A 10444-nucleotide genomic window follows, 5' to 3' on the forward strand; every position below is an offset into this window, starting at 1 on the left:
CTACTTGCGAACGGAGCTTCAACATATGAACGGGGGGAAAATGCAAAGGAGGCAGGGAAAGTGTGAAATTTGAACTTTCAGTTAACCGTTGGCCAGTGAAGAGGGTGCTTTTCTGCTACCTCGCTCATCCAAATGGTTAGAGAGTGGATATGGAGAGAGTCTTCAGACTGCCTGGTACTGCCTGGTATTGCCTGGTACTGTACTGCACAGACTGTATTTTTTGGGGCTTTTTAAAAAATTATTTTTTTTATTTTTGACTTTTTTGTTTAAACAGAGAGACTGCCTGTTCTGGGTGAATACACTATATTTACTGTACTATACATGGTTTTTTGCAGCTTGAGGTGGGGGTAGGGCTAGGTGGGGGTTATGTTTCTGTGCTCTGATGGGTCTTGCAGTGTAGATTTTAGTTTTAAAATGTGTGTGGTTAAAATGTGGCTCTAAAGTCTGTTTTAAAATCAGAAAATATTTTGTGAGGGGCTGTGCAGACGTAGGCAGACTGTAAAATGCAGTTTAGACTCTCTTTTTGTGATGAGTAGTTCTGTGCTGGAATAATGCTTGCTGGATTCTGTGGCTTTTTAAAATGTGTTCTGTTTAAAAGGTGTTCTCCTGCCTTTTTTTAACCTAAAAGGTGCTTGGTTTTCTTTAAAAGGTGCTTGTTTTAAAAGGTGTTCTGTTTAGAAGGTGTTCCCTCCCCCCTCCTTCCTTTCCTGCTCTTTTTTTTTTTTTACCTAAGTTCATCTTAGGTCAAAAGAAGAAAAATTCTCCCCCTAGTGGGAGAGGACAGATTAACCAGCTTCAACGTACGAACGGCCCCTCTAGATAAGAACCAAAAATAGCCGGAAAGGATTAATCGGTTTTCAATGCATTCCTATGGGAAATTTTGCTTCTACTTACGAATGTTTCAACTAACGAACATCTTCTGGGACGGATTATGTTCGTAAGTAGAGGTTCCACTGTATATACAGTACTCTTCAGAGGTAAGCCACAACTGTTTTTAAATGTCAGCAATTCCCAATCAGCCTTAAAAGGACTGTGATGGAGGTACAGAGAATAGAATCATAGACAGGCCAAGATTCATATTTGTAGGACAACTTTATTTTGTAATAAACACTTTTCAGTTCCCATAAAAATGTGTTTGAAATGCAACAGTTGGTAATCATAAAATTTGCCTTGTTACTTACCAGATTTTTTTTTTCAAATTATGGTAATAGCTAGATTTCAGTTCTGCTTTTATCTTTCATAATTTGTGTGAGGAAAAAGAAGCTCCAGATAGAGAAGGCTGCCAAGAGTACTTGGAGACAAAAACTAAAAGAAACATGAATCGTTTATCTTTTTTTCCTTTTTTTTAACTTAAATTCTGTGCTCTGTGTGTGTGAGAGAGAGAGAGAGAAAGAGAGAGAAAGAGAGAGAGAGGGAGGGAGGGAGACTCTGGCAGCCCTTGCCTTCCCTCCCAAGTGGCTTCTTTTCAGAAAATCATGACACGAGGTGTTCATTGCCCCAAATGAAAAACGTGTGGCACGTGCACTGTGTAGTGATTGGCAGCTTCCTTTCCGTATTACCGTGGAAACCTAGACACCTCCATTAGACAAGAAGTTCAGGCAGACGCTGGGCCAAGGTGCAAATTGTTGGGATAAGCCAAGAGAACCAGCCGCATCCTAGACCTAAGAGTAGGCAATCGCCACTTAATCATCTGTATTGCAGCCAGCGCAGAATGTGGGGTGAATCAAGTCAAAAGCTAGATGAGTGGCTGAGACCTTATTTCTTACAATTACAGCCACTAAATTGCGCTGGCGATCTCCTGCCCTGCTCCCTGACAAATCTCTCTGCAGATTGTCTGACAGCTTGCACATGCTTGCCCCCCCCCAACTCAGGATGATTGTAAGGAGGGAAGTTTTCATCTGGCATGCTCTGCATCTCTATTTTGCTTCTGGGAAAGAAGCAGCAGGAACAAAGGATGGAGATGAAGGGCCCACAGCCCAGCTCACTGGCAGACAAGGAAGGAGGAGGGGTCAAAAAAACAGCTAGTGTATTTGCTGCGAGGGGGTTCCAGGAATGCTCCCTTATTATTTTATTGTTTTAATTCTTTTGTTCTGCCAAATTAAATCTGTGGCAAAGCTGCTGGCAAGCTTTTGGAAGAAGACGGGGAAGAGTGCTTGTTTAAAACGACCTCCCTCTGCACAAATTTATTGAAATTAAAACACACCAGGAGATGGACGAGGAATACATTTAGATCCACAAGAGATGGTGCAAATGTATGAGGACCTTTATCACCAAAGGCTGAAATGATTGTTTGTTTCCATACCGCTTTTACTATATTGCGCTTCAAAAATTACTGAAACAGCATTATTATTTTTTTTAAAAATATGACTGTTGGTGTTTTTGCTCATATGTAATCTTGTCCCTAGAGAAAACTTAACAGCTATAAACAAAAGCAAATTTTGAGGAGCATCTCAGTGACAAAGTGAGGCAGACTCCCAAACTGCAGAGATTATTTAGATTTTAAATGTAATAATAAAAATAAAACTCTTCACACATGCTAGAACTGTACCGATTCCAGTCATCATCATCATCCGTATGGGTTTCATCACTGCCCAGAATACTTCTCACATATTAACTCAGTAATTCTTACAAAAGTCCTAAGAAGTGCATCAGTTTTTCTATCCAATAGTGAACTCAGATAGGGAATACGAAATGAAATAGGTGCATAAGGGTTAAACTAACTAACTACTAAACTAACTACAGTAAATGAATACATTTATCATGTATGTTTGCCATGGGCGGGATTTGGCACTCTAACCTATATTGCATTTAGTGTGTTTTGTTTCATGACTAGTTATCAGATCAAAAGCTTAGTTTGCAGATTTGGTTACTAAGACACATATCTCTGAGAAAATACCACTATCAGATGGAAAATAAGTTAATTATAAGGCCTTTACACCTAGTTTGAAGTTACTCTGATGTACAAAAGAGAGGTATTGTAAGAGTTCCTATGAACATTTCGACATTAAAGCCAGTCTTGTTTGTAAAAGCCTTAAGAGGAAATTTGCCTCCTGAATATAGCTCACTAAGGACTGAGTATGTGTAGTCGCTATGAAATCTTGGCTTTTAATCAGAAAAGAAAAACAGTAAGTTGTTCACAATCTGACTCTGTGTCGAATAGAATGGGTGTGGTGTGGGTTCCCTCCTCAACTGAAAAATTGGAAGATACGGTGAGAAAAGATGAGAAGGTCAAAAACTGGACATAGTTGTGTCTGGGTGGGTTGCCTCAGAGCTTGGAAAATCTCTCTTTTTAAGAAGCAATTCATTGCCATTACTTATGATAGTTATTTTAAAATAATTCATTGCCGTTTAAGATTACAGTGTTTGAAAAGTAACTTGTAGGATCTTTTGCTTTGCTCATTGATTTTTTTTTACAAAAAGATTTATAAGAGAATAGCTGAATGCTTAAAAATGCCCTTTTAAAGTAGCTACATATAAGTGTTTGTTCAACCAGTAAAGCAACTTACTGCCCATCTGTTTCCAATACTTTTGAAATATGACTTATTTACATCCTCATTATCCTCAAAAAGTATCTAAAGGTAACTATATAACTTTGACTACTTACTCCAGGCACTGGGACTGCTCCACAAAGGTTGTGAATGAAGTAGGGCCCGGGGGGGGGGAGGCAGCAATCACTACATCAGACTGCACAGAGAAGCCATTGAAATCCACAAGCTTCAGCAGAACTTCAACAAAAAAAGAGGAAAGTTTGAAACTCAACAAAACTTGGCTCCCAGCTCTCAAAAATACAGCGTGCAAAAGGTCAATGAACTCTACCCAGCCACAGGGACCGAGGATCACTACACACAAAAGACCAGCTAATGACACCCATCAATCACAGTGACAGATAATCTCTCCTCTTTATCACAACAATACACTCACAATGACACACTAATCACCCATCTCCAGAAAAGGACAAAAGCCTATCTCACAGCCATAAATACTCCACTCCCAAGCCAACTACCAGAGCACAGAGTGCTGTCCTCTGAAGATGCTGGCTACAGAGACTGGCAAAACATCAGGAAGAACAACCTTCAAAACACGGCCAAAGAGCCTGAAGAACCCACAACAACCATTAGGGGAATGATGTTTACACAATCAAAGGTACTACCCACCATATTGGTGGAACAGCAGGAGAGGGGCCTTGGAACAAGACTGATGTGTGCTTGTGAGGAGGTATTAGGACAGATGTTAAAACAACCCAGGCTTGCAGAGATTACCTTTTTGGACTGCAAATCCCAGCCAATTGGATTCTGGGAGTTACAGAGGGGAAATCCTTCTTCCTTCCCCCCAAGCATTGAGATTAGTTACAGTTATAGTTCCAAGCCACTCCCAGGAAATGATACCTCTTATAGTTATTTTCAAAAAGAAACTCTTTCCTTCCGTATTTCTCTAAGCCAGTGGTTCCCAGCCTTGGCTCACCCTGCTGTTCTTGGACTGCAACTCCCAGAAACCCCTGCCAGCACAGCTGGTCGTGAAGGCTTCCGAGAATTGCGCTCCAGGAACACCTGGGTTACTCAAGAATTGGGAACCACTGCTCTAAAGTAACAAAGATAGTTAAAGTAAGTATCACTGGGTATACGAGTACTGGAGGGGAGCTGTAATGTAGAAAAGCAGCTGTCCAAGCGCTCAGTGCACTTTACGCGGACTTTGAAGGCCTCCCATAATGAAGCCTGTTTACCTAGTCTGATTTCCTGTACCTGTGTAAATTACTCTGTGGAGTTAAAGGGGAGAGGAAGTTGAAGGAACTGAAGCTTAAATCAGTGGGCAAGGTGACGGTGGTGGGAGTGAAGGTGATGAATGGAAAAGAGCCCGTCTGTCTCCAAAGGAAATCCTCCTGTTCAGGAAGTGAGGAGTACATGAAGGAGTACCTGCCACGTCCGTGCTTTGGGGCAGAGGAAGTTAGATGAGCTTTGATGGGATGCCAGGTGTGGTTGTTTTGTAACAAAGATTAATGTCCCTTATGAACTGATTGAATTTACTGTACGTGAGTCATGCAGGGAACCTGTAGAAAGATAAGCTCACACAGTGAACCTTGGAAGTAGAAAATGTTTGGTGTCTTGTTAGAAGCTTGCAGGAATAACTGTGTGAGACCCCCCAAAAAAATTTCCTGCAAAGATTTCAAATATATACAGTATATGAAACATACATAGGTGTTTTTAATCAGATATCTGGATCTGTGCTTTAAGATACAGACATCCTCAGGTTTTTTAAATGTAAGCAAATGTTATTTGCAAGAATTGTCTTCTATTAATTATGGAAATCATGCAGTAATCTCTCCGCTTGTGACCTACAAACCCCATTGCACAGAAGCTAGCTAGGGTTGTAATTCTGTAACAGTACAGGCTGAACAGAGTCGTTAAAGGAAAGCAAGGCTCCATGCAAAATTGTTCAAACACCATTAGGTAAAGGTAAAGGTTTCCCTTGAGAATTTCTTCAGTTGTGTCCAACTCTAGGGGGCTGTGCTCACCTCTGTTTCCAACCCATAGAGCTAGCGTTTGTCCGAAGACAATCTTTCATGGTCACGTGGCCAGTGCACTAGACACGGAACGCCGTTACCTTCCCACCGAGGTGGTACCTATTTATCTACTTGCATTTTGCATGCTTTCGAACCACTAGGTTGGTGGGAGCTAGGACAAGCGACAGGGACTCACTCCGTTGTGTGGATTCGATCTTACGACTGCAGGTCTTCTGATTGTGCAGCACAGAGGATTTTGTGGTTTAACCTGCATCAAACACCATTAACAAAGCATCAAATGGAAGCCAGTGGTTACATGACTTCATCTGGGGAGATGAGATCATTGTGTAAGGTGTAGTTGTCTTGTACACAAAAGTCAGTTAAAAGAATACCCTACTGGTTGGAACTGTGCAAGCATTCAGGTCACACAGATCTCTTCATCAAGTGTCCTGAGTAACTCTCAGGCTTAATTTTCTTGCTGGTAACAGGGGGAACCATTTGGAAAAAGGAGAGGTGGGTGAGCCAGTAAGCCAGTGTGACTTGTTTGATGAGGTCTGTTACTGTAGAGCAGAGGTCCCCAACCCCCAGTCCGCAGCCCAGTGCCAATCCGTGGCCTGAGCCAGACCGGGCCATAGGGACAGACCTCCCCATCACCACAAGCACTCCCCTCACCGTCCATTTGCGCCTGCACGAGTTTGCCTGCGCCCAGATGAGCACTCCCCCACCCCTTCGTGCACGCGTGCCCCTGAGTGCCACAACACCCTTTGCTCATGCGCACAAGTGTGCACACACCTGCACGCTGCTCCTTTGTGCATGTACACAAGTGCATTTGCGCCCATGCAAGAACATGTGCGCTCCTTCACACATGTGCACGAGTGCAAGGGGTGCCCTGCCTTCCTCAGCCCGTCCATCTGCCTAAAAAGGTTGGGGACCGCTGCGTAGAGGACATTTTGTTTATAGCAAAGCAGGGTAGGTGATACCTCACAATGTACTCTGCTGAACTCAGAGAGAATGTTTTCTCACACCAGCTAATGCTTCTGGATGGAAGTTGTCATTATGTTCTATCTGTTTGTGCCATTTAGAGAGTTAAGGCACTGTAAGCCTCAGCCTGAGAAAAGATAGCAGAATTCAGAAATCGTTCGATTTGATATCAGTGCAACTAACTTCTGCATAATTTCTGAAGAGTCAATGAATTACAGGTTAGAATAAAGAATAAAGCTAGCTGAATTAAAATCAGGCTACTTTTTAAAAAAATCGTTGGGGAAGTCCCATTTATTTCAATGAGAACTAAATGCAACTTATTTCTGTGCAATTTCTGGAGAGTCAGGGAAACGTGGGTTGAGAGATGGGGAAAGCTTGCTGAACACAAATAAACTTCATTGAAATCAATGGAAAATTTCCCTTTGCTCTGATGTGTTTCTCAATCTCAGCTCCTATTATGTTTGAAATCACAGTCATCGCTCAGTAGAGGCTGCAAATTGATTCAGGAGTTCACTGTTCATATCGAATGCCGTATGATTCACATTGCAGCCCACCGCCACCCCTTTTTTCCTTCTTTCCCCTTGTCCCTCCTCTGCTGCTCTGACTGGGAACTGACTGGGGTGTAACTACTGGAAGTAACATAATGATGTCCCAGCAATGTGGTAAAAAGATGATTCAGCACTAATCTCATATATGTAAGAACTTTTAAAATAAATTTACGGATGATCAGGGGAGAGGGAACATCATGCAGCCTGTGTCACCAAAACACCACCTACAGACATGTCCCTTGTCTTTGTAAGAATGTATCACAATGAACCACACGGGGAAGCCCTCAAGTGGTGGGGAAGCCACTTTTGGAGCAAAAAGGGCTGAACCAATTCAATTCAGCCTTTGTATCATATGGTCAGTAAAAAAAATACTTTGAATTCAAGCAGAGCAAATCCTGTGGTGTTTGACCATGTAGTCGCAGACGGAGTGCAGATGTAGTCACATATGTTTTCAGGGAAGGTTTTGTAACAGGCAGTTACTGCCCCTCCTCTTGATGACTCCCTTTTCCATTTGTAACGGCTTCGTGTTTTCCTTCCTCTCCTGTCTTTTTACCACAGAAAATCAGTACCTTCTGCATCAAGGTACTGTACTGAATTTTGATCTGAATACAGCTTTAACTATGTGCACCTAGACTGGGAATCATGAAGCCCATAAGTAACATGTGAACCCTTAGGACTGTTGGAGAATAAACTCCCTTCAGTTTGGGGCGGGGGGGGGTTGAACAATTCTTTCTTTTAAAAAGAGGGGGCAGGATTGCACTTTGAGGAGTGTATTCTATTCTAAAACAAGGCATGCGTACCACATGGTTGCTTAAGAAAACAACAACAACATCCCAATATTCTTCCATGGGATTTTTACTTAAGCAACATGCAGTAAGTGTGCCTTGTTTTAGAGGAGAATGACAGCCCTCAAAGTGCAGTTCTCCCCCCATTTTTTTAAAAGAAAGAATTCCAGAAGTGTTCCATTCAAATTGGAAGCCATCTTCACTGTGCTTCTGGTTTAATCTGGCGGAATGCCTACTCCTACCAAGTTCTACCCGTGTCACTCGTGCGAGCCAGGAGGTGAGGTTGAGGAGCCTAACGCCGAGGGAGGCCCGGAAGGAGAAGACAAGAAATCGGGCCTTCTCGGCGGTGGCTCCTCGCCTCTGGAACAATCTCCCTCCTGAGATTCGCGGGTCTCCCTCGCTGGGTATCTTTAAGAAACAATTGAAGACATGGATGTTTGGGCAGGCCTTTCCATCATATTCCTCTTGACCTCCTTCTTCCCTCTTTACTATTTCTGTTTTGCACTCTATGTAATGTATTGTAGTGTTTTTACTGATTAGAATTGTTTATTTATATTGTTACTGTATTTTATTATTGTTAGCCGCCTAGAGTGGTCCTCACCGACCAGATAGGCGGGGTATAAATTAAATAAATAATAATAATAATAATAAAGAGGGTTGTGAGGCTGCAGAAATAGTCCTGAGGGCGTGCCCATTCCTGATGTACAATATATATATGCCAGTGCCAGTTTATATGTGATACACACACACAAACACACACACACACACACCCCTCTCTGAACCTTTAAAATATACCTAGGCTGTGTAACTCTACAGCACAGTTATAGCTGGTTCATATCACTTTGCTGGCATGGCTTCAGCATACAGAATCCTGGGATTTTTAATGTTGTCAAGTACTTAGAAGTCTATGAAGAGTTTAGGACAGTGGACAAGAGCTCCCTAAGCACAGAATTTTAAGTACAGTACCTACAAGACTTGGTAGATGAAACATTGGCAAAATCCAATAGTAAGCTGCAAGGAGAATAGGCCCTTGAATCAACAGACTCCACGTAGGTGTTGACTCACCAATTTCACCCTCATTCAATGGGCCCACTTTAGTTGCCACTTACTACTGGATTTCAGCCTCCGATTCCATATGTAGAAGCAGTATGCTCTTAAAAAGTAAAAACAGTTTGTTGTTATAACACAGCCAATCCTCAATCCCCATTTTGCGCATTGGCTTTCTTTTGTCTACAATCTACCATAGTACTTGGTCAGCTGGGAGATAGCATGGCTCTCTTTGCATATCTGATGTCTCAGGCAAGTAGAACTGTGAGATTTGCAGGCCTGGAGGGATAACCGTTGTAAGAAGAGGAAAGACACATTTGATCTGACCCTTAGAGCCTTAAGAGTGTTTTTGTTGTTCTGCTGTGACAGATTTATATTGGCTAGGAAGACGGGAAGAGTCCCGCAAGAGCTTGTGTTCAATCTTTCCTCTGAACCTAGTGTTCTGAGATCACTGAAATGCTGTGAGGAAAGCGACCCAAAGGTTAGTGGGGCCAATGGATCAAATATCTCTATATATCCTGGAAGGGTCCTGAATACAAATGGTCCAGGAGACCCAGAAGATTCTGTCCGTGCCTTATACTGTAAGAAAACATGGTAATGGAAGAGCTTTGTTCCCATGAAGCCTCATCGCAAAGGGAAGTGTTTAAAGGCAGGATAGCAAAGGCTATTAGCATGCATCACCCAAGTCAAACACTCATCAATAAAGAAAAAAATATTTTTCTGGGGAGAGGAGGGGAAACTCTGATCCCTACAGACAACTTTGATTTACTGTCTCCTCTATCTGTGCTGTAAATTGATCTCACTGACTTCCCATCTCCTCTCAAATGTAACCAGCTTCCGCCTGGGTGCTATGGAGAGTCATTTACATTGACAAGTGTATCCAGTGCAGGCATCAGTGAATCCCTTTTCTCTCCTTCAACAAAACAGCTTTTGTGCCTTTAAGGCCCGAAGCAGTCTATGATTTCAGCAGGAGACGTTCTGTCTAAAAGTCAGTTCTGCTTGGGTTTGTGAACAGGAGGAGCAGATTTGTCGAGACAAGAAGCACACAGCCGTTTCTTTGTGCCTGGAAGTTTCCACTGTGTTAGATGTGTCTTCCTTTCCAATGCCCTATATATATATGTAGGATTAAATAAAATGAATCCCACAAATTGTGTCACTTGAAAAATTAATGTCCCTCAGTCCACTGAAGGGATTCTACTGTCTTGACTCCAAATTAAAAGTATTTCGGAACTGCCATAAGCAAAGAGAATGGCTCCATTTTCCATATGTTCACATTCTGGGGAACAAGCGCCTGAAGACCTAGAGATATTGTTCGAATGCAGGTCTCATCATCTCCAGCCAGGATGAACAACAGGCAGGGATGATGGCAATTGTAGTCCAACAGCACCTGGAGGGCTACAGATTGCCCGTCCTTGCTTTAATGATGCATTTATGTCCACGGCTTCAGCCACAGCAAGGAGATTTACAAACAGATGTAAAGCAAAAGGTGCTGATCCGATTTCAGCTGGTGCTTTTAATTAATTATTACATCTGTCTGTTCCTACTTCCCCATGTTCTGGCCAATGAACACAAAGGCACTGGGATTA

This window comes from Pogona vitticeps, chromosome 5 (assembly GCF_051106095.1).
Source record: "Pogona vitticeps strain Pit_001003342236 chromosome 5, PviZW2.1, whole genome shotgun sequence".
In the NCBI taxonomy this organism is placed as follows: domain Eukaryota; kingdom Metazoa; phylum Chordata; class Lepidosauria; order Squamata; family Agamidae; genus Pogona; species Pogona vitticeps.